The 26,959-nt window shown below is 40.9% G+C and overlaps 1 protein-coding gene across 1 annotated transcript in view; it reads right to left on the reverse strand.

Annotated features, from left to right (window-relative positions):
- B3GALT1 (beta-1,3-galactosyltransferase 1) overlaps positions 1–26,959 on the reverse strand; it is a 390,243-nt gene that overhangs the window by 189,518 nt on the left and 173,766 nt on the right. The window contains exon 2 of the mRNA XM_063116432.1: positions 14,847–14,953. The gene's annotated coding sequence lies outside the window, so the exon portion shown is untranslated. The remainder of the gene's footprint in view (positions 1–14,846; positions 14,954–26,959) is intronic.

Raw genomic sequence — 26,959 nt, forward strand, 5'->3', positions numbered from 1 at the left:
ACTGACAGGGAGATCTTGCAATAAAAATATTGCGGGATCATCACCCCTTGACCCTGCTAGACCGCTAGGTCTATCTATGGCCTTGGTCTGATCCAGCAGGCCACTTCTTATGTTCTTAACTCTTTGTTTTCATTCATTAGCACAGATAGTTAAATAAAAGTCATCTTTCATACACTGTCCACCTGATCATATGGTATAAAAGCCTGTGCAAATTTAGCAGAAATGCAGAGATAGTGATCTCCCTTTGACAAATTCTTGCAACCAATCCCTAAATTGAGGGTGTTTAAAGTACAGTTTGACATTTTGTTGGTTCTGTAGGGGCAGCTTTATGACAGGAAATTGCAAGAGGAAAAGGGCAGGTGTACAAGTGGAATGTATATGTTTTTTCCCTTTGGATCATGGGTGGGATGATACGGTTTACCAATATGATGTAATGTCAACGCAATGGGTTCTAGAGAATGATGTCCATCCTTCAGTGGAACTGATCCACTGGCATAACAGATTCCCCCTCTCTTTTTTTTTAATATAATGTTTATTAAACATTAACTAAAAATATATATAATAATAATACATCAACATAAACATCACACACATAAACATATCATAATACATAAGAAATTACTTGAGTATTTAACTGTTAACATATGTAATTTTATCCATAAACATAAATAAAAGAAAACAAAGTGCTCCCCCTTCCCTTCGGGATCATTCCCATTTCCAAAACCTTAAAACCTCTTCTGGAGGCGGTTTCCCACTTCCCTTAGAAAACACATATACAAGGAACTGTCTCCAAATCCCCTCAAATTCATTCGTTTTTGCTATACCTCTTCTTACTTTAATATTACATGTCAGTTTATCATTAATAGCAATATCCCAGAGTTCTTTATACCATTCTTCAATACAATAATCTCCTTGAATCTTCCAGTTCCTTGCTACAATTAATCTTGCTGCTGTCAGCAAATTAGTTATCAATTCTTTAATTTCTTTGATACACTCTACGTCATCATAAAATGATAGTAATGCCACTCTTGGTGTCTCTTCAAGCTTTATACCTACAATTCCTTTAATCTCAGTAAACACCATCTTCCAGAATTTTTGAACATATTTGCATTCCCACCACATATGCAAATACGTTCCTTTTCCTCCACAACCTCTCCAACAATTTGCTGAGTACTGTTTATTTATCATATTTATTCATCATACCAATATGATGTAATGTCAATGCAATGGCTTCTAGAGAATGATGTCCATCCTTCAGTGGAACTGACCCACTGGCATAACAGATTCCCCCTCTGACTTGACCCTCAAACCTACTCCGGAGGGTTAGGAGACCCTCCAGAGCAGATTTGTGGAATGTGGGGAATGCAGCAGGGTTAGAAGATGAAGGTTGCATGAGCTGGAGCCCAATCTATTTGAGCTTCCGAAAACCAAAGTCCATATTAATCCTGCGGAATAACAAATGGACAGCTCAATGTTTGCTTTTAGAGTTGACTAGGAAAAGAAAAATAATTGAATTGATATCGATTTTTTTTATGCTCTCTATATCTTAACAAACAACTGTCACTCAAAGGTGCACTGAAGCACTGTTGTCTCTGGATCATCTAGCATGAAAATAGTGCTGACCCTTTGACTCCCCTTAAGGCCCCCCCCCCCAAGAGTTCCTGACAGGAACTGAGACAACAAATAATGATGGAAGGTAACTTTTGAGGTTCTGCAAGAATGGCAGAACATATACAATTATTTTAATTGTTACAATAGATTTCTACTAATGCTAAGGAGGACTGTCACCCAATTAAAGAAACCATAGGCTGCAATCGTATGCACACTTTCCTGGGAGTAAGTTCCATTTAACAGAGTGACACTCACTTCCAAATAAACATCCACAGGATTGCATTGTTAGTTGATTAATCATATGAGTTCGGCCAATTAATTCCTTGATCTGATTGATTGCCTGTGTCAATTGATCAATCATTTTGAAGAAAAAAAAGCATATTTCATTTTAGATAATGCGTGCATGCATCTCAACAGACATTGTCGCAAGCCTTATTCAGGCATTCTTCAACTTCAGCATTGCATGCGTCTTCCTCTAGTCATGGGGTGTGTGACTTTCTGAAGAGGAAAGTCTCCTGTGTCCATGCTGGGGTGGGTCGGGGAATTTGGAACGAGCATTCCCCCCATTGTTTGGGATCTTTCAGTGGGGGGGTCAAGAATTCTCAAGACAGAGTCTCCGCTCTTTAGTGAAGTAATTTTATTGCAAACAATAAATATGGTCAGCATTTAGAAGGGTATCCAAGTGAGACCTCCTGCTGGAGCACTTGGTGGGCGAAAAGTGCAGGCCGGGGCAAGCACAGGGCTTCAACCCAGCTGCCCTTGGAGGCACCTGCCAAGAGCCCTGAGTAGAAGATGGTCAAGCGGGTCATGAAGAACTGCAGCTTTAAGGCAGCCCCGGCCAAACTAATGTAATCTGTTTTAAAGTTACCTCAAAGGCCTAGGACTGGCTTACCTTGCGGGTTTGTCAAGAAATGAATTTAATTTGTTTAGAGGTTAACTCACAGGCCTAGCACTGACCTACTACTTTAAGATGATTACCTCACAGACATATATCTTAGGGGGCCTGAGCAACGCCAGGTATATCAGCTAATATCCATAAAATAACCTTTTGTTAATTGTACTATGGTACTCAACATATCACTTAATCCAGAGTAATAGTATCGAAGGCAATGGGCTAACTGGTAGCATTACAGAGATAACTTCATGGTTATACACTTCGGAAGGTAAATATGGCATATTTTATCCAGTTAGCCCCAGAATGTGTCTAGGAGACATTAAAGAGAGCAGCATTTCTTATTGTACTGTTAGACAACTTTAGACAAGTTCTTTCTCATTACTTCAAAGCAGCGCTCATTTCCTAATTAATGAAACAAAGCTCTGTAATTGAGACAGCCACATTTGTTCCCTTACGTACCCAAAAGAAGATTTGCTTTAAATGCAACAATTGCAAAAAAAATTTTTTTTAAGGATGCCTACAATAATGGCATTTCGGCAGAGAAACATATATATGTGATTAGTGTGATTACAATAGAACAATAACTCATCATCGCTAACTATTATAAAACCGTAAACTATTATTCAGTACACTATAAAATTCAAAACCTAATTGAAAATGCTAGTTTAGCATAATTCCCACAAGCCATCATTCTTTAATATTGTAAAATGAATGAGGTTTTCGTGGAGCTATTAATTGATACTGACAAGCAATAACCACTGGAATGAAACTCCAATTATGAGCAGCAATTAATCACTTTTACTGTCATCTGTGGTGTCAAACAAAATTCAATAAAGTTCTAAACACTAAAAAAGAAATTTATACCTCTTGTGGTTGAATGTGATTTGAGTAAATCAGATGCCCTTTCATTGGGGGATTCATGTCACTTAAACATGTTGTTTTTGTACAAGTAATAGGACGTTTGACTTTTTGTTGTTTTCCCTGCAATTAAATTTTCACCTGATTTAGACTTGCCATAATAAGGGTTTGTTCTGAAACAGCTGGTATCATCATGGTGCAATTAATAACAGCCATTTTTAATGGCCGATAAATTGTTTAAAAAATAAGCCTACTTTGCCTAGGTAGGTTACTTCTTTTTCATTGAGAGTCTCCTTGTAATTTTAAGATTCTAATGATGTTCACAACTTACTTTTAGGCCTGGGGTGGACAACTTCTCTAATGTGTAGGGGTGTCAGGTGTTGCCAGGGATGGTCATCTATGGCGAACTATCAAAATTGCAGCTTAGAACATCTTTAGGGCAGTTGAAGTATACTCAGGCCCCAGAATGGGCCCACCTACCAAGGATGGTCATTGCCCACCCACCGGACAGGAAAAGCTATAAAAAAACTTCCTGTTTGGTCTTGGAATTTGCCTCAGCAACAATATTTTTCCTGGTTCTGGTGTGTTCATATTGGCTCCACTCTCTGCTTGGTCAGCTCTGACTCCCTTGGTCAACTCCTGGCTCACCTCTGACAGCTGTGTCTGGCCCAGTCTTAGCAAGGGCCAAGACACACTTCTACAATACTTCTGAAGTTACATTGTCTTCTTTCAAGGAGCTTGTTTTAGCTATGAGGCATGAAAGTGCTACGAAAGTGAGTGACACAATGGCAGAACACAACACGCCATTTAGTCACCAAAGAAGGTTTCATTTTTGGCTGCCCATTTTTGCTTTTGCCCATACCATGCAGGGCTCTTCTGTATAAGGATGATTTGTTAATAGCAAACCAGTCACTGCATACATTAGCATGCAAAATTCAGGCATCAAAAGCTACCATCTTTTGTAACCTGCCTTGAGTCCATTTTACTGGATATATATATATATATATATATATATATATATATATATATATATATGAGATATATATTTAGTTAGTCAGATATTAAGTAAAATTGACATAAGTATGAGGCTTATATTATAGACTTCCATTTCAGATATTTTAAAGTGATTAAGTCTTTTCAGTATGCCATTGCTTCCCCCCCCCCCAGCAAAAATAATCGCAACATTAAAATATGTTAAAATATTTGTTTTCTTGCACTTTGGCCTCAGATGAGAAGAAAGGTGCATCAAACAGATTACAAAATAACACTAGATTGATCTGAGAGACTACATATACTGTCCAGAAATCACACTAAGAGGGGAACTACACATTATACAGGTAAATATTAGCTACTGGGAAACATGAGCAGGAGCGTGCTGATGTACTCATGTCCTGCTTGTGCTTCCCACAGGCAGCTGATTGGCTATTGAGGGAAGAAAATGGTGATCTACATACGACTTTCGTCTGATTCAACATGGCTCCTCTTACCTTCTTATATATACCTGCCAGTTAACAAGACAGCAGTGGTGCAGCACAGATTTGTAGGGGAGAATTGTTAGGTGGGAGAGGAGATGTTTAACCCTTCTTGTTGCATTTTTCCAGTAAATCCCTTAAAGCTATTTCCTGTAAAACCCCTCAGAGCATGGTTTAGGAATGGTGCTAAGAAATGGCAAGGACTTCCTCTATGGTCCCCTTTTCTTCTTCCTCCCTTCTTTTCCTCCCACTTTTCTACCTTCCTTTCTTCTAACCATCTTGTTCTTCCCTCTTTCCCTCATCTAGAGGGAAACTTGGGCAGCAATGTAGCAGCTGTAATATGGTGGCAGTTTCCTTGACCTCTCTTTGTGAATGCTGTGGTAAAGACGGGCATTCTAAAGCCCTATGCAGGTGTTGCCTGCTCGCGTGTAGGACTACAGTGGGGATGAGGATGGCATTTCACTCATAAGCTTTATCCCCAATGGTCCCATTCATCCAGCTGCCCTGTAGACCTTCGTGCATTGAGTGTATCTCAACATTAGGAAGATATTCCAAGCTACAGATCTAATAATTCACAAAATGGGGCAGCTACGGTTAGCTAAAGCCAGCCCTCTTTTATTGTTTTCAAGGATGAAACACACACAACTCCAACACACACACACACAAAATAGTAAAAACAACAAAAAGAAAACGCACACGCAAAAATCAAACAAATTATGATGCACCATTTCTGGTATTAAAAATAATAATACAAATCACATTTTTTTTAACCCCTCCTCCCTATTTCAACAATACTGAAGATGTTTCTTAGCCAATCAGAGATCGATGGAACATTTTGTCTCTTCCAGTATCTGGCCCATACCATTTTTGCATCAACCAAATCATAAGCTCATTTTCTTGTCCTCATAAACTGTAAGAGTCATCCAGACTATGACAGTGAATCCAAAGTTATTCTACAGCCCAACATCAAAGAAATTATTTTTATAATACCTTCCCAGATTTCTCTTTTCTGACAAACCTTCCATAAAAGGAAAAAAAAATCATTTGCGCAGGTACTTTACACTGAGTAGAAACCCCCTCCCAACAATCCATAAATATTTCTGGGCCACTTTTAGCCTCTTGCCTGATTGACACTGTGCCTATCTCCAGATTCTCCTGTGCTCTTGGGACTTTCCTGGTTGATAAGATACTCCATTTGCCTTCCAAATTGCTTGTACCTGCCTTTGCTCCAGCTCTTCCAATCCTTCAACTTCCACTAAGGATTGCATCCTGTCAAGGAGGTAGCCAAATTCTATCACTGACTTTCTCTCCTCTCTCCAGAGGTTAACCATAGCTAAGCCTAAATGAGTCCATTAATAGATAACAAGATATATTAATTGGTCATATATTAATTCCATTATCAAGACATCATGATCATCCATATAGCTATTGGTTATCTTAGTGCTTCCAATATCAACATAGGTGTGTGCAAGGGGTGTGCCAGGGTGCCCAGGCACACCCTAATGTCTCAAGCAATAAGCATCTCCTCAATCCTCCCCTCACCTGCAATGGCCCTCCTACAGTCAGACAAGCCGAACATCAGTGTCTACAGTGTTTAATAAATAAATGAATAAAAAATGTCCTTTATGATTGAGTATTCAATAAATGTTCACCTTTAAAAAAATCCCTGAGTGCACACCCTAATGAAATGTGCTATGCATGCCTATGAATATTAGATTTTTAAAAATACAGTATCGTGATTTCCCCCCCACCCCACCCCAACTATATACACTTGAACTTTTCGCTCTGATCCAAGGCCTCTAACAGTGGCCTCTTACACTTATTTCAGATTCAATGAAAGATCTTTAAGGGGGGAACCATTACACAACTTATATGTAGACAGTAATGACAATGGGTTTGTCAGCCATTAAATTAAGAAGACTTCCGCTGTGACTTCAGCTGTGTTAAAACATTTGGGAGTAGAGGAGGTTATACAGAGAAGGCTGTCTTTGTGTGTGTGTGTGTGTGTGTGGTCATTTTACTTTGAAATTTTGATATAATTTGGGCTTGTTAAACCTAAAACGAGCCACTGTGCCAATGATAAGAGATGTACAAATTGACTATAATCAAAGGAGTGGGTTCTTTTGAGATATTATTCAAACAACAGTCAATATATATTTTAGCGACTAACATATGCTTAATTCCATTCCTGATACATAAAAACAAATTATCTAAAATGGTGCTTTCGTTGTTCTCACAATTTGCCCACGCTACAAATTTAACAAAAGGACCTCCAGCATTCAATCTTCTTATGTTTTTAACAAGGCAGTTTTGTTATCAGGGCAACTAACTTTTCCTTAACAGTTGGAAGTGTCTAATATTGAAAAAGTGTGTTTTTTTTTTAAAAAATTGCAGCTTCCATAGAAATGCCTGATCTGTCAAACATCATTTCTTCACAGTCATTTAAAAATAATAGGGATGCAAATGCAGGTATACCCAATGAAATAAAAATCCAGGACTCTAAAACAACTTACTATATTCTATTATTAACTGACAGGCAAATTAATTTTAGTGGGAAGATTTTGACGTGTTCATTGCTAAAATGGTTTCTTCCCAGAAATAATCTTTTTTTTAAAAAAAAATTCAGGACAAAAAATGGGAGGGGGAAGGCTTAAATCCCTTCCTCCCAAATCACCATGGTCCTAATCGGAATCAGGGTCATGCTTGCTTACACAGAGGTAAGTAGGCTACTCATGCATAGCTCTGCTATATGTGATTTAAATAAGATGATAAGATAACCCATGATGGCTTATCGTTCCATCCAAATCCAGTCAATGTCTAGTTTAATCCTCATGTGCATAGTCTTCATACATAACCAAGGCATCTGTGTTTTTCTTTTTTAACCCTCCCCCTTGTGGTGCGTGTGTGGAATTTTGCCATTCATGCACTTACGTGGAGGTAACTAAGGCCATGGCTAGACCAGGCCTATATCCTGGGATCGTCCTGGGATCATCCCTGTACATCCAAATGACACACAGGGGATCCTGAGAGCAGGCAGTGATGACCCCTCCATTTGCCTGGGATAATTCTTAGGTCTAGCTAAGGCCTAAGTCTATCATGTATAACTCTGCTGTGCATGATTGAAGAATGTCTAATTTGGTCATCAGCTTGGCCTTCATGAGTAACTTCTGTGCAAGTGATCTTGCAGGGTCATACCCAAATAAATAAACTACATGGTTTGCTACCGTAGCAAGTACATCTCTGTGATTTTGTGATTTTATGATGGATTTGTGGATTTGTGGTTTTATGGATTTGTGATTTTATGATGATGATGATTAAGACATCTCTGCGCTATAATATCTACCAACTGAATATTGATTATACTTAAGGTACTTCTGAATGACGCCTCTCTCTCTCTCTCTCTTAATGGTGAACAGTTGTAATAATATTATTACTATTGCATTTATATCCCACCATTTTTCCTCCAAGGAACCCAAGGTGGTGTACATAATCCTCCTCCTCTCCATGTTATCCTCACAACAACCACCCTGTGAGGTGGGTTGGGCTGAGAGTCTGTGACTGGCCCAAAGTCACCCAGTGGGTTTTCATGGCCGAGTGGGGACTAGAACCCGGATCTCCCAACTTCCAGTCCAACACTTTAGCCACTACCCCACACTGGCTAAAGTACACTCTCTGTACTCAGGGCATACACACCTACCCACTTAGGTGACCACCTCATGCATCGACCAGGTGATGTCTGGCTCACAAAAGCTTATGCCTTTAAGGAGCCATAAGGCACTTTGCAGTTTTTGCTGTAAAAGTCTAATGTGGCTAGAGTAAGTAACAATAGAAGGCATATTCATTTGATATTGGTATTGGATTGTGCATGGAGTATGACGATGAGGTGCCCCTTACATGGGGAGGACGTTGGCTCTATAGCTTATAACTGGGGAGCACAGCTTGTGGAGGCACATCCCACCTGATAGATCATACCCAGGGCATGTCTACACTTCCTGGCGTTCCGGGAGGGAGAGGGGAAGATCTCGCGATATTCTGCTCGCGAGATCCTCCCCTTTGGACAGACGCATGTGTGACATCCCGAGGGGAACGAGGGATGTCGTGCCCGCCAGTGTTTTTAACAGACGATGAGTGCACGTGCGCTCCAATGCAAATGTAAGGTGTGTTGTTGTTTTTTATTATAAATTTTTATTTTCCAATACTTAAACATACATCAATACAATTAAAAGAAAAACAACCTAATACATAAACTCTAAGTAACATTTATATCATATATTCTCGCTTAATCTATTTAACATAATCATACTTAACATAAATGTGCACCCCCCCACCTCGGGATCTCATTCCTGTTTCCAAAATCTCATAGTATCTTCTGCTGGTGGCTTCCCACTTCCCTTAGAAAACACAAATATTAGGAACTTTTTCCAAATTCCGTCAAAATCATTTGTTTTTGCTATACCTCTTCTAACTTTAATATTACATGTCAGTTTATCATTAATAGCAATATCCCATACTTCTTTATACCATTCTTCAATACAATAATCACCTTGAATCTTCCAGTTCCTAGCTAGAATTAAACTTGCTGCTGTCAGCAAATTCGTTATCAATTCCTTAATTTCTTTACTACATTTAAAATCTTCTTGTAGTGAGAGTAATGCAACTCTTAGTGTTTCTTCTATTTTCATTCCAACAATTTCTTCAATCTCTGAGAACACCATCTTCCACAACTTTTGCACATATTTACATTCCCACCACATATGTAAATACGTTCGTTTTTCACCACAACCTCTCCAACAATTTGCTGAATGCTGATTATTAATCTTGTTTAATCTAACCGGGGTTAGGTACCACCTCCATATAATTTTATAATAATTCTCCTTTATTCTCACTGACATATTTCTCAACACTCTTTGTCTCCATAGTCCTTCCCAACTCTGCTGTCCTATCTGTATCTTCAGATCTGTCTCCCAAACCGATTTTCCTACACTATCCATCAAGCCTTTCTCCAGTAATATACTATATATTTGACTCATTAAACCTTTTGTCACTGTATTATCTCCCTTATCAATTTATTTTTTATCAATTAATTTCTCAAACTTCGACATCTCTCTACACTCTCCATTTTCTCTTAACCAATTTTTAGTCCATTGTTCCAATTGCCAATAATTTAACCAAGTTAATTTTCTATCTTTTAGAACCTCTTCCATCTTTTCTCTTGTGTTCATCCCTCTGAACCATTCTCTTAATTTCATTTTATTTTCCTCTATTAAAACGTAAGGTGTTTTTTTAAAAAACAAACTGCTCCCACTCGCTCCACACCACCCCTGATGGGCACAGAGTGCCTGAAGAGCTCCTTGCTCTGTGCTATGTTCCTGCCTCCTTGTGTTTACTCGCGAGAAGCCAGGACGAAACCAGGAAGGCCGCCCACACCTCCCACGGTCTCGGGACGATCCCAAGACCGGGGGGAAATTGGGCTAAAAGCCATCCCACTTATCCTGGGGAAATGGAGGGCTCATCCCTGCCTGCCCCCGGGAACCCCTGTGCGACTTGTGGTTGCACAGGGATGATCCCGGGACGATCCCCGGGATAAGGCATGGTGTAGACATGCCCCCAAAGTATTCTATTGAAAACATCTCACAGCATTTCACTTCATTTCTAAAAGCTTTTGAATCGTTCATGCAGTGAGATGCCCTTGGAATGTGCAACAGTATTTAGAGCCCAAATACTCTAGACCCCAAACCCCAAGAATTCAATCAGGTAGTGAGGATTGTTCTTTTTGCTGTAGCCCACCAGTGTATTATTTTAGAACAGGATGAAGACATACAAACGTGTCTGAATTGTTTGTCGTCTGAGAATGAAACAGTACAGAAGCCGTGGAATAAATCAAATAAAATTGTTCCAGTGCTTTATTTCCACATATTTTATAATCCTTCAACCTAACTCCAGCTGATTGAATGAGGACAAATCAAACTTTGAGATAACTTTTGCAAAACTTAACCTGTAGAATACAGCCTGATGACTACAAAACCCATGTTGAACACACGTGTAAATGAAAAGCACAGGAGCAAAAACATACAAGGGGGGGCTTTAATTTGTTGGGGGCTTTAATTCGTGTAGTTTCTGAGTTTCCATTGGGGGGCAGGGGAAGGTGCAGCATAAGTTTTGAAAAGAAACAAATGTAAATGATGCAAACAATTGAGCATATGTATAAATATGAATTTTGCATGGAACCCCACTGCTCAAAGCTTAAATCTTTCAGGGAAGTTCAGATATGTTTAGAATTCATGATCTCAAAATGAATGTGTTTTAGTGCTTCTCCTTTGTCAAAGACAATCACTGCTACCAATTAATAAATGAGAGGTTGTTCACCATTGGATCTTCAGCCAACCTGATGCTCTCCAGATGTGTCAGGCTATGTTGGCTGGGGATAATGACAGTTGTAGACTGACACATCTGGAGTTTGGGAGAAGGCTCTTCTAACCATTTCTATTTAATTATTGGCATTTATATCTGAGAACAAATATATTAAATAAAAAAAACCTCTGGCATATTTTGGCCAGACCATGGTTCGACAAGGTGGCTTCTCTCTTGGATTCTACGTAAAGGCACGATGACCATCCTCAAGGCTTTGAACCAGGTCAAACACCTGTGGAAAGGCCATAGCTCAGTGGTAAAGCATCTGCTTTGCATGCTGAAGGTCCCAGGTTCAATTCCCAGCATCCAGAGCCAGTCCAGGGCATTTTGCTGCCTGATGCGAAGGACAAGGTGATGCCCCGCTGTGGCAAAGGCTCTATCTTGGGGTATGTCTACACCAGCCCAATATCCCAGGATTGTCCCAGGATTGTCCCTGTGCATCCAAATGACACACAGGGGATCCCGGGAGCAGGCAGGGACGATCCCTCCATTTGCCTGGGATAATCCTTAGGTGTAGAAAGGGCCATGGCTTCAATTGAAGTGAGGTGGCTGCTGGTCACCATACTTTTCAATCCAAGGGAAAACCACCCCATGGTGGTTACTCAATGGCCAGTATGATTGGCTTTTCTGGGCCGGGTGACCTACGGCAGCGATGGACAGGCAGAAGCAGAGGAGACACGTGCTTGTTCTGTCATCTTCCCAACCCGCCATGTGAGCCAACTTGCCTCATGATAGAACCAGCCCTCAGCTCTTTCTCTGAAACCCCAGAGAGCTGCTGCCAGTCAGTGTAGGTAATGCTGAGCTAGATGGACCAGTGGCCTGACTCAATATAAGCCAACTTTTTTCAGTTCCTCCTTGTGGATCCATGCAAGCAGCGAAGCTCACTGCTCCTTGAGCTTTATTGCACATTGGCACACAGAGCACACAGGCTCTGAGAAGGTGAGTTCAAGGTTCCTTGACACTGTTATAAGCAGCAGCAAAGGTTATAAAGGGAGAATGAGAAATAACTGTAAAATGAAATTGCAAGTGGGAGCATATTTTAAAGGCACGATCCAAGAAATTATCTAAAAGTGTCCCACTGGGGAATATGGACAAAGCATCAAAACTAAAATAAATGTACACTAGAATCCTTAGCTGGAAATTATCCTTCAGGCAACTGCTTCTTTTTAAAAGCCACGTGCAAATTTTAATTAGATTTGCGATATTTTCACAGTGGATTAACCTGACACTTCATTAACAAAAAAAAGAGGGAAAGAACCTGTCCCCCCCTACCCGCGCTCTCTTTCTTTCCTAGCTAAATCCTTCTCACTTGTCCCAATTTTTAAATAATTTAAGAATCTTTTTCTTTAATCCCTTTCAGTAAATGAATTTTTGTTAATGTTAATTCCACCCAGTCTGTAGATGTATTTGCTACAGCTATGCATATGGAGAATCTCTTTTGGAGATTATTGGATTAACGTTTTTTGGGAGATTACCCTAGAAAATCTGATGCACAGTTGTGTTGCAATTGTCGAAAAGCTTGGGATTTCTCAGCTTTGATTGCTTTTGATTTGTCTGAGGGGCTTTTCAGTGAAATAGTTGGGAGATTTCTTCCTGTTCAGATCTTTCTAATAGGATTACATTGTCTGTTAGTCTTGGAAGTTGTATACCGATCGCTTGGCAATATTTAGTTCCCCCATCACCAGCTCCTGTATCTCAGTTACACATCTCATTAGTATTATCAAGGACTATGCAAACTTCTGATTATCATTCTATTCACCTTGAAATGCTCACTTCTCTTTTCATCTTTAGTGCATTCCCAGAGGATATAATAAATATTACCAGGCCATATGGCAAATGGGATCAGCTGCAACTCCGTGCAGTTTGTAGAATAACTGCCTCTCCTAACACAGCCATGGCTGGCCCTTTCCATACACTGCTGGCATGGTTATAGAAGCCTGCTTCTGAATTCTGATAGCAAGAGGGAAATAAACGGACAAATGGCATCTCTGAAATCAACAGAACTCAGAGTAGGGGGCACCCTTCTACCCTTTATACCCATTATATTTTGGCCTCTGTCCTACATTCCTCTAGCTGTACAACCTCAGCCATCTGAACATCCTCTGCTCTCCAAGGCAGGGTTAAGGAACAGGTGTCCCTCCAGATATTGTTGGACTGCAATTCCCATCAGCCCTCTCCGCCAGCTGTGCTGGCTAGGGATGATGGGAGTTGCAGTCCAAAAACATCTGGAGGGCATCATGCTCCCCAACCATGCTCTGAAGGAATAAGTCTACGCACGCTTGATTAGGAGTAAGTTCCATGTGAATCAGTAGGATTTACTCCTGCTTGGCATCATACTACAAAACAACTCAGTTCATTCTTCCTTGCTTTCCTCCCACCTACATCTACATGTTCCCACCTCAATCTCTCTTTTCCTTCAAATTCCTCAATCCTTAGCATGTCAAATCACATTTAAACATGCACCCATGCCCGCACACTCAGCTCTCGTGAACTCTGGCCTTCAGATCCTGCGCGTTAAGTGAAAACCCTAGGGCTTGAATTCAATTTCAATTTCACCCTCCAGTGGTGGGCAGGACCGAAGGCAAAAGGAATAGGCAAAAGAGGTGAGGCCCAAAATACCAGAATATTTTAGTTTAAATCTCTTACTGCGACCAGAAACTAAGTCTTAGGAAAGGCATTTCAACCTTTTAGAATGGAGACTGCAAGAAAGTTGGGAAACCACCACATATGATAAGTGGTTGGGGGAAAGGGGTGGAGCCAGGAGAAGGGGTGTGGCCATCTAGGGACCTAAGGTGGGCTGAACATGGCCCCCAAGTCTAAGGTTCCCCACCCCTTCTCTAATATAGCAAGGCAGTGTAAGAACAGAGAAGAAGCCAACATGTAACACCATCTACTGAACAGATGAGAAACAGAAATAATAATTTAAGATTCTGGAGATCTACTAATGAAAGAGCAGTTGACCTCATTGCAATGCACTGGCTCTTTGTACCACAGCTAAGGGACCTAATTACAGGTCCCTGAGCCTTCTATTTTTTTTAACTCTTAGCCCATATGAGGAGGAAGTAGTTGACAGAAACCAAGTAACGGCAAGCCTGAAAAGCTTGTTTTCTTCCCATAAATTGTGACAGACATATTTGCAACAAAAACAGTCCCTCAGAGAAACCAAAATTGTGGTTAGTGGCCACAGCCAACTAGCAGGGATGCTTCACCTTTATCTGCAGGGAGCCACTGTAGGAACACATGTACACCTTATTCACCCCCTACCACAATTCTGCCTTCCCCCCCACCCCCCGGCTGATGTGTTTCCTTCATATACACACATATTCCCAGAGCAGCCCTTATACCACAGTGGATAAGTGGACTTCACTTAAAACCCAGGAAATAGCGGCACTGTATTTCATGTCTTGCAGCTCAAGGACTTGACCTGAAGATGCTGAAATTGGGACCTAGGACAGTAGAAAAGAAGCCCACCATGCACTGCATCTCGGGGAACCTCTATAAAGAGCTGTCATAGGCAGCTTTGATGATTGGGAACCCTGCATAATCAATTTCTGGACAAATTTGTGTTGTTTTTAATTAAAAAAATCTAAATAACTCACCCAGCTTTTCAAGATATTCTGTTTTTCTGTTTAAGAATCTGACGTCTTGTCATGGCATTGCAGCATCCATATTGCCAATGGTTCTTCATTCTCTGCCATACTTGACTCTGAAGAGAGATTTACAATTTAGATTGGAAAAGCTCTAAAAATCACTGATTGTTAGATATCTATGGTCTTAGCTAGACCTAAGGATTATCCCAGGCAAATGTTTTCAGGTGAATGTCTCTGCCTGCTCCTGGGATCCCCTGTATGTCATTTGGATGCACGGGGATGATCCCGGGACAATCCTGGGATTTAGGCCTGGTCTAGCCATGGCCTATATCACAAAACTTCTCAGAATTCTGTTTCAAAATGTATATAGAAAGGTGTACCTCATACAAAAAAAAATACATTGAAAATATGACTAGAAATTAGCATCTTGTGAGAAAATATTAACATACTCTACAGCCCTTTTGCAGGGAGGTTAGAATCATAGAATAGTGAAATTGGAAGGGGCCTATACCTGCTCAATGCAGGAATCCACATTAAAGTATATTTTCTTAGTGGCAGATAAATGTCAAAAAAGGATGAAATGGACTTATGAATGAACAAATATAAAACTGAAACAGGCTGATCTGTCCAGCTCAAGTACAATAATCACAGTCTGTGAAGTTTCCGGATGGGAGTAGTGGGCAATTCTGCTCAACTGAACATATTTGTGCACCTGGTAACTAGGGATGTTGAAGGATTCTATTTGTGGGGAGTGGAACTTGATGGATTTTCCCTGGCTCAGCTCCCAGGATTTCATTCTGTTTCCTTCTGCAGGTGCTAGGTTGTTCTGTAGCAGATCGAGCCCATTCATACATTTATGTTTCATTTTTTAAAATGGTGGCAATTTGCAGAAAAGGCATCCTTGAGCAAATTGTTATTAGCGCAAAGGTGGTCTCAAGCAAATTGGGTGTGTGTGTCCTGAAATGTGTGCAAATGTCATCGTAATTTTTAAAATTTTCAATCTTGTGCAACTGCGCATGATTGTAGAACCGCCTGTCTGCTATGTAGCCCTGCAAGAGTTTTCTCCTCTTGTAAATATCCTTGTCAATTTCACTTCATAAGAACATAAGAGGAGATCGGCTGGATCAGACTAAGGGTCCATCTAGTCCAGCACTTTGTTCACATAGTGGCCAATCAGCTGTTGCAAGGTGGAAAAAAGAAAGCCAAGCTCTGGTGCTATAAAACGATCATTTCCTTTATTCTTTAATGAGTTCTTCAATCTGTTCTATGCATTTCGGAAAATATCCTTCATCTGGAGCTACATGTAAAACAAATATAAGGAGGAGATTCGAGATACTACAGAAGGTTGGCAGAGATGCCCGAAAAGAACTGCTTTCCTTTGAATTAAGGCTTTATTGTTTTTATTGTTTTTACTATTGTGCTAAGATTCGTGAAATCACAGTCAAGTGCTTTTTTCCTCAGGTTAGTTCATTTGTTGTGTTTTCAGGTGAATGGGCAAATGTTTCGTTCTAGTGTTTGATGTTAGCAAAGGATTTTAAAAAGGTCATTCATTATCTGATATGGGTGCTATTCAGCGTTTAATCTCAAACTGTTTAAACGTTTCATTTTTAAGTTGTTGCTTGTCTAATCTGTAGCTATACTTGTTTTACATGTAGCTCCTGATGAAGGATATTTTCTGAAAAGCGCAGAGCAGATTGAAGAACTCATTAATGAATAAAGAAAAAGCTTGGCTCTCTCTTTTCCCCCTCGGTTTAGTGGTGCTCTTTTCCCTCTCTTTAGCAAACATCTGCTGAATAGGGACCCACAAGCAGGACAGATGTGCAACAGCAACCTACTGCCCATGTTCCCCAGCAACTGGTGTATATAGGCTTACTGCCTCAAATACTGGAGGTAGTGCATTGCCATCTGGACTAGTAGCCCTAGAATACAGAATATGATTCTGCTGGGTTAAATGTGCGGAGATTATAAAACCGACAATTTCCGCCAGGCCACCATTGCGCGAATAACAATTTGCTCAGGGATGCCTTTTGCATGAATAACGATTTGCTCGAGGCTGCCTTTTATGAAAAAAATTCCTGGAGTCTAGGAAAAAAGAAACTCCGGTACAATCTGCCCCAGCTTTCCAAGGCACTTTGTTTGCAGCCCTTATTGGAGCACATGGGGTCACTCCCCTGACACACAGCTTGGTTTAGCCTGTTGAGCAGAATGCAAAAGCAAGTGAGCCGTTCCCACCCATGTGGCGCAAATGAGCCCAGATGTCTAAGCTGCAGGATGGCATGTCTTAAACCTCTGTTCTGCTATGTGTGCCTCAGAAGGTAAGACCTCCATGGCCTACATTGCGTTAATGCTGTATGAAGAGTGCCCTCCCTCTTCCCTCCCTCTTTACACACTCACACATGCATACACTCACACATGCATACACACACACACACACACAAATCCAGATTTCCAAACTAGCATGCCACTGTTTTCTTGTACATTACTTCTCGCAGAGCACCGTGATTAATCACATCTTAATATAATTTGGGGCCTGCAATGCATTTCCTCAGAGCATGCCACATTCCATTACAGCGCCCAGCTTCTCACAGCAAGGATATGAAATGAAATCAGCTCATAATTTGCCTGGAAATGCATGTACTACACCAAAGAAAAAAACATGTTATCTGTGATTAGTTTGCAGAAGGCCATCTGTCATCTTCCCCACCCTCACCGAACCTGGGAAGACAGAAGGGCTGGAAGAGAGGAGGATGTTTACATTTCACAATGGACCCTGCTTGCTTGCTTGCTCTCTGTCTCAGTTAGTGTCGAGGAAAATCACGTGTAGGGAAAGGATTTGGGTTTGACGGGGAGATTCTAATTTACAAAAAAAGGGGACCATGCTGGCTGCTGGAAAAATGGTACATGGCTCATGCCAGACAGGTGTACATTGCAGCAATTTACAGCTGGAAGCAGGAACCAAGACATTTGACGAGGCCCATTATCAGGAACATGCCTTTCTTTGTGGCATACTTTTCTGAAAGAGCAAATGATTTTGCTCTAATGACAATACTCATTTCGAAATTAAGCACAGCAGGTAGGAAGATCTTGCACAGATGTTGCATATTCATGCTGTGAAATGTGCTGGGTTTCCCCCCACCCCCAAATGTGATAGATATATCAAAGTTAGCTCTTAGACACCACAAGTAGGCCGCAGACAAATCAAGCAACAGTAATCAAGCAATGCAAACGACTTGTTGCACTGGTCTCATCCTACGATTCTCACGGCAATGACCACCAAGGTTGAAAATACCCCCCCCCCCCCGTGCTCTTCTTGGCATAACCAGCAAGGTCAGAGGAAAGGGAAGCAGAGACCCTGAGGAATTGAGAAAGAGCTGTCCAAGGAGAGGCAACGCAGGATGTCAGAAGAGACTTTATATTGAATCAGCTCTGTGGCAGGTAGAAAGGAGTCACGAATTGCAGCAGCCTTCCCCCAACCTGGTGTCCTCCTCTGGATGTTCTTGACTATAATTTCTGTAGTTTCTGGCCATTGGCCATGCTGGCTGGGGCTAATGGGAGTTGTAGTCTGAACCATCTGGTATTTTTAAAAGTTGTATATTGTGTCTTGTCTTGTTGTATTTTGTTTTTTTTAAAAAAACTGTGAACCAATCAGAAAGCCTCAGCTATTACGCAGTATAAAAATGTAATCATCATCTTGAAGGCACATGGCTGGGTAAAGCTGAACTACAGCTTCTTTGCTCCCTGTTTTAATTGTATAGTGCTGCAAGTGTTTTATTCTTCTGCTCTCTCTTTTAAAGTGGGCTTGATTTTACAGTCATGCTTTGGCAACATTATCACTATATTTTATATCATTGTAATTTTTACTTTATACACCCTTCCAGTGAACCATTGTTATAGGATGGCTTATAATTTGACTGATTGAATGAATAAATTATTTAGGTTTTTATTATTAGTGTGATTGTATTATATTAGTGTTTTTATTCCTAGGGGCTCATTTACACCAACCAGGATATTCCCCTATGAAAGTGGATTTAACAGCATTTAACAGCATATGCTAAGTTTGTTTGTTTTTTAATGGACCCCAGAACTGTTGTTGTTTAAAATAGATACTGTTTTATACTATTGTTTTTATATTTTTAATGGTTTTAAATTTTGTATACTTTCTTTTAAATGTCCACTGTTTTTAACTTTTGTAAACCGCCCAGAGAGCTTCGGCTATGGGACGGTATATAAATTTAATAAATAAATAAAATAAATAAATAAGTGGTATGAAAGAGGTATATACAGTAAAAGGCAGGAGCCACACTACTGCTTTATAGCACTATTGAAGTGCACTGACAACTGTTGGGGCCCACTGACACATACCATACACCGCTTTCATACTACTTTCTGAGTGTTATAGCCTGCTTGATGTAGATGTGCCATGGGCCCCAACAGTTCTTAGTGCACTTCAGTAACACTATAAAGCAGTCATGTAGATCCTGCAGGTGCAGTTTAATACCACTACAAGCAGTAGTGTGGCTCCTGCCTCTTATATACCGCTTTCATACTGCTTTCATAGTGGAATATCCTGCTTGGTATAGATGAGCCCTAAGTCATTGTTCTTGCGCTTGCTGTATTTATTGACATGAGTGTAGTAGTTGTGGTTTTAACTTGTTTTAGTATGTAATTGTGTTTATGTTTGTCACTCACAGAGATTTTTTAATAGAACTCCTAAATATAAACAAACAAGTAAACAAACAAACATTTTACGGCCAAATTAGATCCATGCCTAATGGAGGAAGACTATAAGGAGGAAGACTATAAGATGCACTGCTCTTATGGGCAACTTTTGGCCTTCCAGATGTTTTGGCCTACAACTCCTCTCAGCCCTAGCCAGCTTAGTGGTGAGGGATCATGGGAGTTGTAGGCCAAAACATCTAGAGGGCCACATGTTGCCAGGCCTGCTTTATTACCTGTACCTTTCTGATGCAATATTGGGGCACAGTCATCTTTCACCACCAAAAAGGAGGAACAGATGCTTGGGTGCAAAAGCGTATCTTTTTTGAAAAGGGATGATAGTGATGTGATGAGGACAAGAGAATGCTGATTATCAGCAAGAAAGGATAAAAGATGAGAGAATCTGGCTACCCAAGCTTTAATCTCCAAGATTGGAAATTTCAGTAAAGAGCATTAACATGAAACACTGAAGGCAGTGCACCAGCTATAAATACAAAATAATGCAGGCTGATGGAAAGCCAGACCCTCCTGGTTTGTTTTTTGGGAATAACCTATATTATTTATCAAGTTGATTCTTCATGCTGAATAACTGATGTTTCATTTGCTTTCCTGATACAAAAAGAAAACGGAAAATAAGTACTGGATAAAAAACACTTTAATTTACATTGTTCTTCTACAGGGTTCAACCACTGTATAATGCCTTTAAACAACCAGTTCTTTAAAAATTTATGGGGCAAATATTTGCCCCAGAAATCTCTGCCAGACTTCTGCAGCAACCTGCATAATAAGCTACCTTGAAAATATTTATCCCAAAGGAACGTTATTGGTCTTCTACATATCTCTCAGAAGCTTATCTCTCTCAGAGGTTTATAACTTTTATATAACTTTTGAATTCTGTTAACTCATACCAGAAGTCAGAATTGAAACTGCATTCTTGGTGTCACTTTGTTCTGGAGAAATGGCATGGAACATGATACCTGCTGATCCATGTTCTGGCTAAAGACAGAAATCCCACATCATAAAATCCCTAGACAAGGACAAATTCATCACATGCAGAAAGGATGATTTATTTCTGCATTGAAAAGGACAGTTTTTGATGCAGGACATGATGGCATACTGATTTCTTTGGGCACTTGGCCCTGCTCCATAGACCATCATTTCAACATGGGGTGAACCTCCTTCCATTGACAGTTACTGGCTAGGTATGCCCCGATCCATGTTCCTTCTGACCACTGGAAGGGGTGTGGACACTCACAGTAATGGGGACATAGGAAGCTGCCTTACAGCAAGTCAGATCTGTGCAAAGCATGTAATGCTATTGAGCTATGGTTCCTCCTCTGTGTAACGGCCAAGCTCCTTGAAATAATGACTTTGGCCTATGCAGGTATCATTGCCATAGCAGCATCTCTATGATAACTAATGTATACACCACACAATGTGTTAATTGCTTCCATTCAGAAGCATTTTGTCTGGAGGCAATGCAAAGAGCAGACCATGTGGTAAAACTGTTTCTGAACTGTATGGCTCAGATTGCAGGTGTGACAATCATGTTTGAATGTTCCCTCACAAAAATATCCCTGAACACTGAAAACTAGCATGTAAGTGAGAGGTTAACCTAGGATCCTTTCCGCTGACATCCTAGTTTTCTGTGTGCAGGGAGCTAATTATATATGGGACCCATTCATTCCTCTGATCCCACTCTGGCAACTGGTATTAGTATTGGGCACAAGCAGAGTTTTACCATTCTGTTGGTGTATATTGTAGTAGGATGTAATATTTGTGATGTTTGATCTGCAATGATTCATTCACACATATTACAATCATCAAGTGATGAACATGCATGTTTGAAATACCCCTTAACTTCTTCAGATGTAGCCCCCTTTGCAGGAATGAAGGATAAAGCACAACATCCTGTCAAATATTCCCTAAATGTGGTCCTTGATGATGAGTCACCAAATGATGCGCTTGCATGTGTGAACTAAGTTTACATTATAGCGATGATGGGTAAATTCCGTTTGGCTACATCTTGAAAACCATTCATAATTTTGAGAGCTGACCTACAAAATGCTTTAAAAATTCCCAACTAAAAACAACCTTGAAGATTGGTTTTGACAGTTGTAAGAACCTTCTTCCCAAGTAAAAGCCAAAACCAAGACTCTTAGAAGATAAAGGGGTAATCCATGACAGGGAGAACTTAGCTAAAATTTATGCCTGGGTGTGTCATTTCCTGTCATGGATAGGGTGGACATCTCTCCTCTTTTATAGAGGACAGCCCTCTATTTGAAAGGCTGCCGGAGGACCAGCCTCTGTTTGAAAGCATCTTTTGTTTGAAGAGTTCTCTAGTCAAAGCGGAGTTTAAAGGTAAAGACCCACTGTCCACCAACAGTTAGCAACTGTACAGCAGACCGAACAGACAGGCATTAACAGGCATTAATAGTGCAACACACTGGTCACAGTGTGGTGCACTATGGTGAGTGGTATTGTATTCCTATTTACATTATAACGATGATTTCTAAACTTGCATCTCTACATATACATTTGCATAATTTGCAAATTAACATCCCTTTTGTCATCTGTTTGGGTGATGCCTTTGCCCTTTTGGGGGCAATTCATTAATGGCCGCCCTAGAGCTTGGGATCTGTAAAATTTTCTGTCTTCTGAATTAAGAACGTAAGAAGAGCCCTGCTGGATCAGACCGAGAGTCCATCTAGTCCAGCACTCTCTTCACACAGTGGCAAACCAGATGTCGACCAGGGACCAACAATGCAGGACACAGGTGCAACGGAACCCTCCCACCCATGTTCCCCGGCAACTAGCATATATAGCCTGGCGAATTGAATCAGGAGGCAGAGAAAACGATACTTTTGACCATGCTAAGAAGTGTCATGTCTGTTGAAAGAGAGGCTAGATATGTACATGGCTTCCATCTCTAGCAGACTCTGCATGTGAGCTGCTAGCTATTTTCCCTTCTGTAAAGGGGCAATCTTATGCATTTTAGACAGAAAAAGGTCCTACAACTCCCAGCATTCCCCAGCCAGCATGAAGTTGTAGGACTTTTTCCTGCCTCGACATGCATAGGGTTGCACCCTAAGGTATGTTTGTTTGTAGGCTTTGTAATGGGGGACTGGTTCACAGCAGGGGTGACCCCCATTTTGAGCCAGAACTGAATTCAAAGGAACCTGGGCCTGGCATGAAATGGGGCGGCATTCTTCACACAAAGGCAAGTTTGCATTTCAATCCCCTTTGCAAATTTGCCCCTCCCCCTTTCAATACTAAATTATGGGGCAAAAATGATGGAACTAATTTCCAGTGGCGAAGTAGGGGCCCTAAGTATGTCTCATTAGATGATATTCTAACTAGCAATTTAATTTACCTGCTACTCCTTGCTTTCTTGGTTGAGCCATTATTTTCTAACGGCAGAAGACTGTCAAATTAAGGCATACTAAATCTGTGGTCTTCCTATCATCCATCATGGCAGTAATATCTTCAAACGACTCCTGTGTGTTAGTAAAGCATGACCTTCTCTGCCTGAATCTATGCAAGTGACTCTTAATCAAACTCCTCATTCCCAGGTGTCCACCAATCACTTCTCCTTAGAAAAACTATTTTCTCTCTACAACTGCTATGGGACTACTAGTCTCAGTTAGTCTCCTGATTTCCTAACAAATACTGTACTGCTGACCTTTTGAAATTCTTCTCTGCTGTTCTTTAAAAAGAATGTTGTAAGCTTTTATCTCCTATGTAGGGAATTAGTATTTGTGTTTATTGAGGATTTTTACAGTTTCCTTGCTAATTTATTTCTCAACAGATGCATGAATTTGTCTCTTTCGAATCCCCGTAGTACATTAAGGCTGGGATTCTGTGCACCCTTAGCTGAGAGCAAGCCCCACTGAACTCTGTAGGGCTTCCTTTTGCGTAAAGGATCACATTGTAATTGTTAGTTCACCCTATCGATCTGGCCATTTCTTGAAGGTTTTCTGCTGATGTCTATCTTTGAAAATGCCTAACATCAAAACAGAGGTGGTGGGTGAGCAAAGAGAAGACATTTTCAACCTGGCACAGGATTCATCTTGCATCCTGAAATTCCCTTGAATCTTGACACTTTAGATTCCAGGTTCAGATGTCTTCCTTCACCCAGGCATTTTAGAGATGGGTCAATGCTTCTAGGCAGATTCTGCTGTTTTACTGTCGGTTTGGTGGATGAGTTTGTTTTATTGTGTTTGATGTGGTTATAAACTTCCCTAAAATCATATTGATATAGAGCAGTATTTACAATTTTAATAAATAATAAAATATAAAATATTGTTCAGAAAAGGTATTGGTGCATGGAAAACCTTCTGGCTATAGTTTCCATTGTTTCTGGATGCATTTTCTCTCTAATAGGCGGACTAAACCTGAGGGGAAAACATATTGTTTTAAAGTTGATCTATCTCACAATCCCCCACACCCCCACCGCCACTCATATGAAATTTGACCTGGAATGTAATCTTTTGTTAGTTACACAATTATTACTTTTAGGATGCAATCCTATGCAAGTATAGACAGAATGAAGTCCTACAACTGCTGGGAGTTGTAGGACTTTTTTTCTGTCTAAACATGCATAGGATTGCACCCTTAATGTCTTAATGGATAACTTTATATCTTGAGTTTCAGTTTGCAAGCAAGGATTCCCTTTGTTGTGCTCCATTGTATAATTCAGAAGAAAGCTTCCTGTGAATGTATTCTGCATGGGCAACTGTTTGCGTCGGTGAAGGAAAGTGCTTTGCATATGTTTTGGGATCCTCTATCACAGACTTCTCGAAGCTGATGTTTTGGACTATAACTCCCAGGATTCATGACCTTTGGCCATGCTGGCTAAGGCTCTTGCGAGTTGAAGTCCAAAACATCAGGAGGGTCCCAGGACGGTCAAGGCTCCTTGATTATATGCGCTCTCCATTGGACACAGAGATATTTTTGTGTACATATGGCTTTCCTGGGTCTCCACCCACATGTGCATATGGCTATAGTTGGTTGGGAGAGGAATCCACTGGACTCTTGCATTGCATGTATACTAACGAACACCTAGGGTGCCCAGGTGTCCTTTTTTATAGAGTACTGTCTCTATTTGAAAGCCCCTCCTCCTAAATTTCAGTTTAAACATATGAAACCATAAGAACTGTTGCCCACCAACAGTTAGCACCCAGGCAGCAATAGGAACAGGGAGGCATACAGATCACCCAGTTATAGCCTCTGCAATATGCTGAGATGTACTGAATTTCAATAATAATAATAATAATAATAATAATAATGTTTATATTTGCATCTATACATATAAATTAACATATGCAAATTGGCACCCTCTTTTTCTGTGATGCATTTCTTCTTTGGGGGCGATGCGTAAGTATCCATCTTATGGACTATGCAGGTGGCTCTGGCAGAATTCATTCCCTGTTGGGGTGGGGAGCTGGACCAAGGTACCCCACGGTACCTCCCTTCTCCCCACAACAGGGGATCCGCAGACTCAAATCTGAAAATGGATCATTTTGGGGGTGGAAGTGTGATTCTTCTCTGCAAAGGGGCTACACTCCGCACAGAACATTGGGTGCGCATTGGTGCAAATGCTGAAGCTTGAATAAATAAAGTTATATTTTAAGAAGTTGAAGCAATAATAGTATAACAAAAGATTATGTGCCAGGCTATCTTGCAAATAATAAAAATCATGGCCTCAAAAGTTGAACTTATTCAATTCTATTGTGAATATTTCCAATTATTCTATTTAAATTATGTTTTCCTTTTCTCTACATATTTCTTTTCCCCACTCTTATGTCTCGTTTTTATTTCATTTGCCTTTTCTACAGTGTCAGCTTATTTCTTACACTCTGTCCTTTGAAGGAGTATTTATCATCATTCTAAAGTGGAGGATATTGTGATTATATAACAAACAAGTTTGCATAAACCAGTAAATGGATCAGATAGACTCTTTGTTCTTTCCCATTACATAGTTCAGTAGCCACTGTTGCTGGTTTAACACCTAAATAAATGTGTGTGTGTGTGTGTGTGTGTGTGCTTGCTTTAAAAAAATCAATACGCAGTTAGTAAACTTGACTCAGTGCTCAACAACAACAGTTTCCTGTGCGACATTTCTGCATAATTAGAGTAACATAATTTCATGCATTCCGCTAAGGCAGGAGCTTTGTGCAAATCTTCTTAAAAGGGGCACAATCAATGCCTCAAGGGGACACGGGAGTCATGATGCCATTTCTCTCTTGACCTTTCTGCATCGATTGTGCATTGTGCATAGAGCCCCTGTGCATACAGCACATAGAATCTGCATGAAGGATTTTTGCTCTGCAAAAAGTACATTATATCTCCACATATATAGCTCCTATACATGGAGGCAATGCTTTTGGGGGGGGATTTCTGGGGAAGTTGCACTCAATGGGCCTCCATTTCTCCACCTCTTTACCACCAACTCCATATTGCCTTCTTCCTTGGGACCCAATCTGCAAAGCTGCCCAAACGGCAAGCGCAAGGCAGGTGGAGGATGCTGTGCCATCTCCTTTCTCTCCTCAATGCTCCCATGCTTAGAGACGGCAGAGGAACCGATAACAAATGCAAGGAGGAGGAGGAGGAGTGGCAGGGCCCTGAAGCCCTGGGAGTCAGCAGTGGGCCCTTGCAAGTGCCCAACAATGCTGACCACCCCCCCGATGTCAGCCCTGCTTGGAGGCTCTGCACAGAAGGCCCAATCCATGTGTGTAAGTCAACATGAGAGGCCAGCTAGCAAGAACAACCCTGGGACCACTCTGACCCTGGGCATGTCTTCACCAGGCAATATCCCAGGGATCACCCCGGGATCGTCCCTGTGCATCCACATGATGCACTGGGGATCCCAGGAGCAGGCAGGGATGATCCCTCCATTTCCCTGGGATATTGCCATATCCTTGTTTCTCATTTTTCCCCACAGTCTCAGGATCATCCCGGCTCTTCGCAAGTAAATGCGAGGAGCCGGGAACCAGGCACAGGGCATGGAGCTCTTCAAGTGCTCCGTGCCCATCGGGGGTGGGGAGGGGAGCGGGGCTTCTTCTTTTTTTAAACTTACTTTTGTGCTAGAGCACAGGTGTGCTCCAGATCCTGTCTTTTTTTTTAAAAAAAAATGGCGGGCACGACGTCCTTCTTCCTCCCTGGACATCGCGCACCACGTGTGAACACAGCGCAAGATCTCCCCTCCCTCCTGGATCGCTGGGAGGTGTAGACATGCCCCCTGAATTCACAGTCCATTAAATTTAGGGGAGACCCAGTTTCACCCAATGAAATTCACTGTGTAGTCTTGTACAAATCAATAATGTACTTCACAAAGCTATTACGAAAACAAAATAGGCTAACCTCATGTCTGCTGCCCTGAGCTCCCCTGAAGGACAGCAAACAAA

Source organism: Elgaria multicarinata, chromosome 2 (genome assembly GCF_023053635.1).
Source record: "Elgaria multicarinata webbii isolate HBS135686 ecotype San Diego chromosome 2, rElgMul1.1.pri, whole genome shotgun sequence".
Classification (NCBI taxonomy): Eukaryota; Metazoa; Chordata; class Lepidosauria; order Squamata; family Anguidae; genus Elgaria; species Elgaria multicarinata.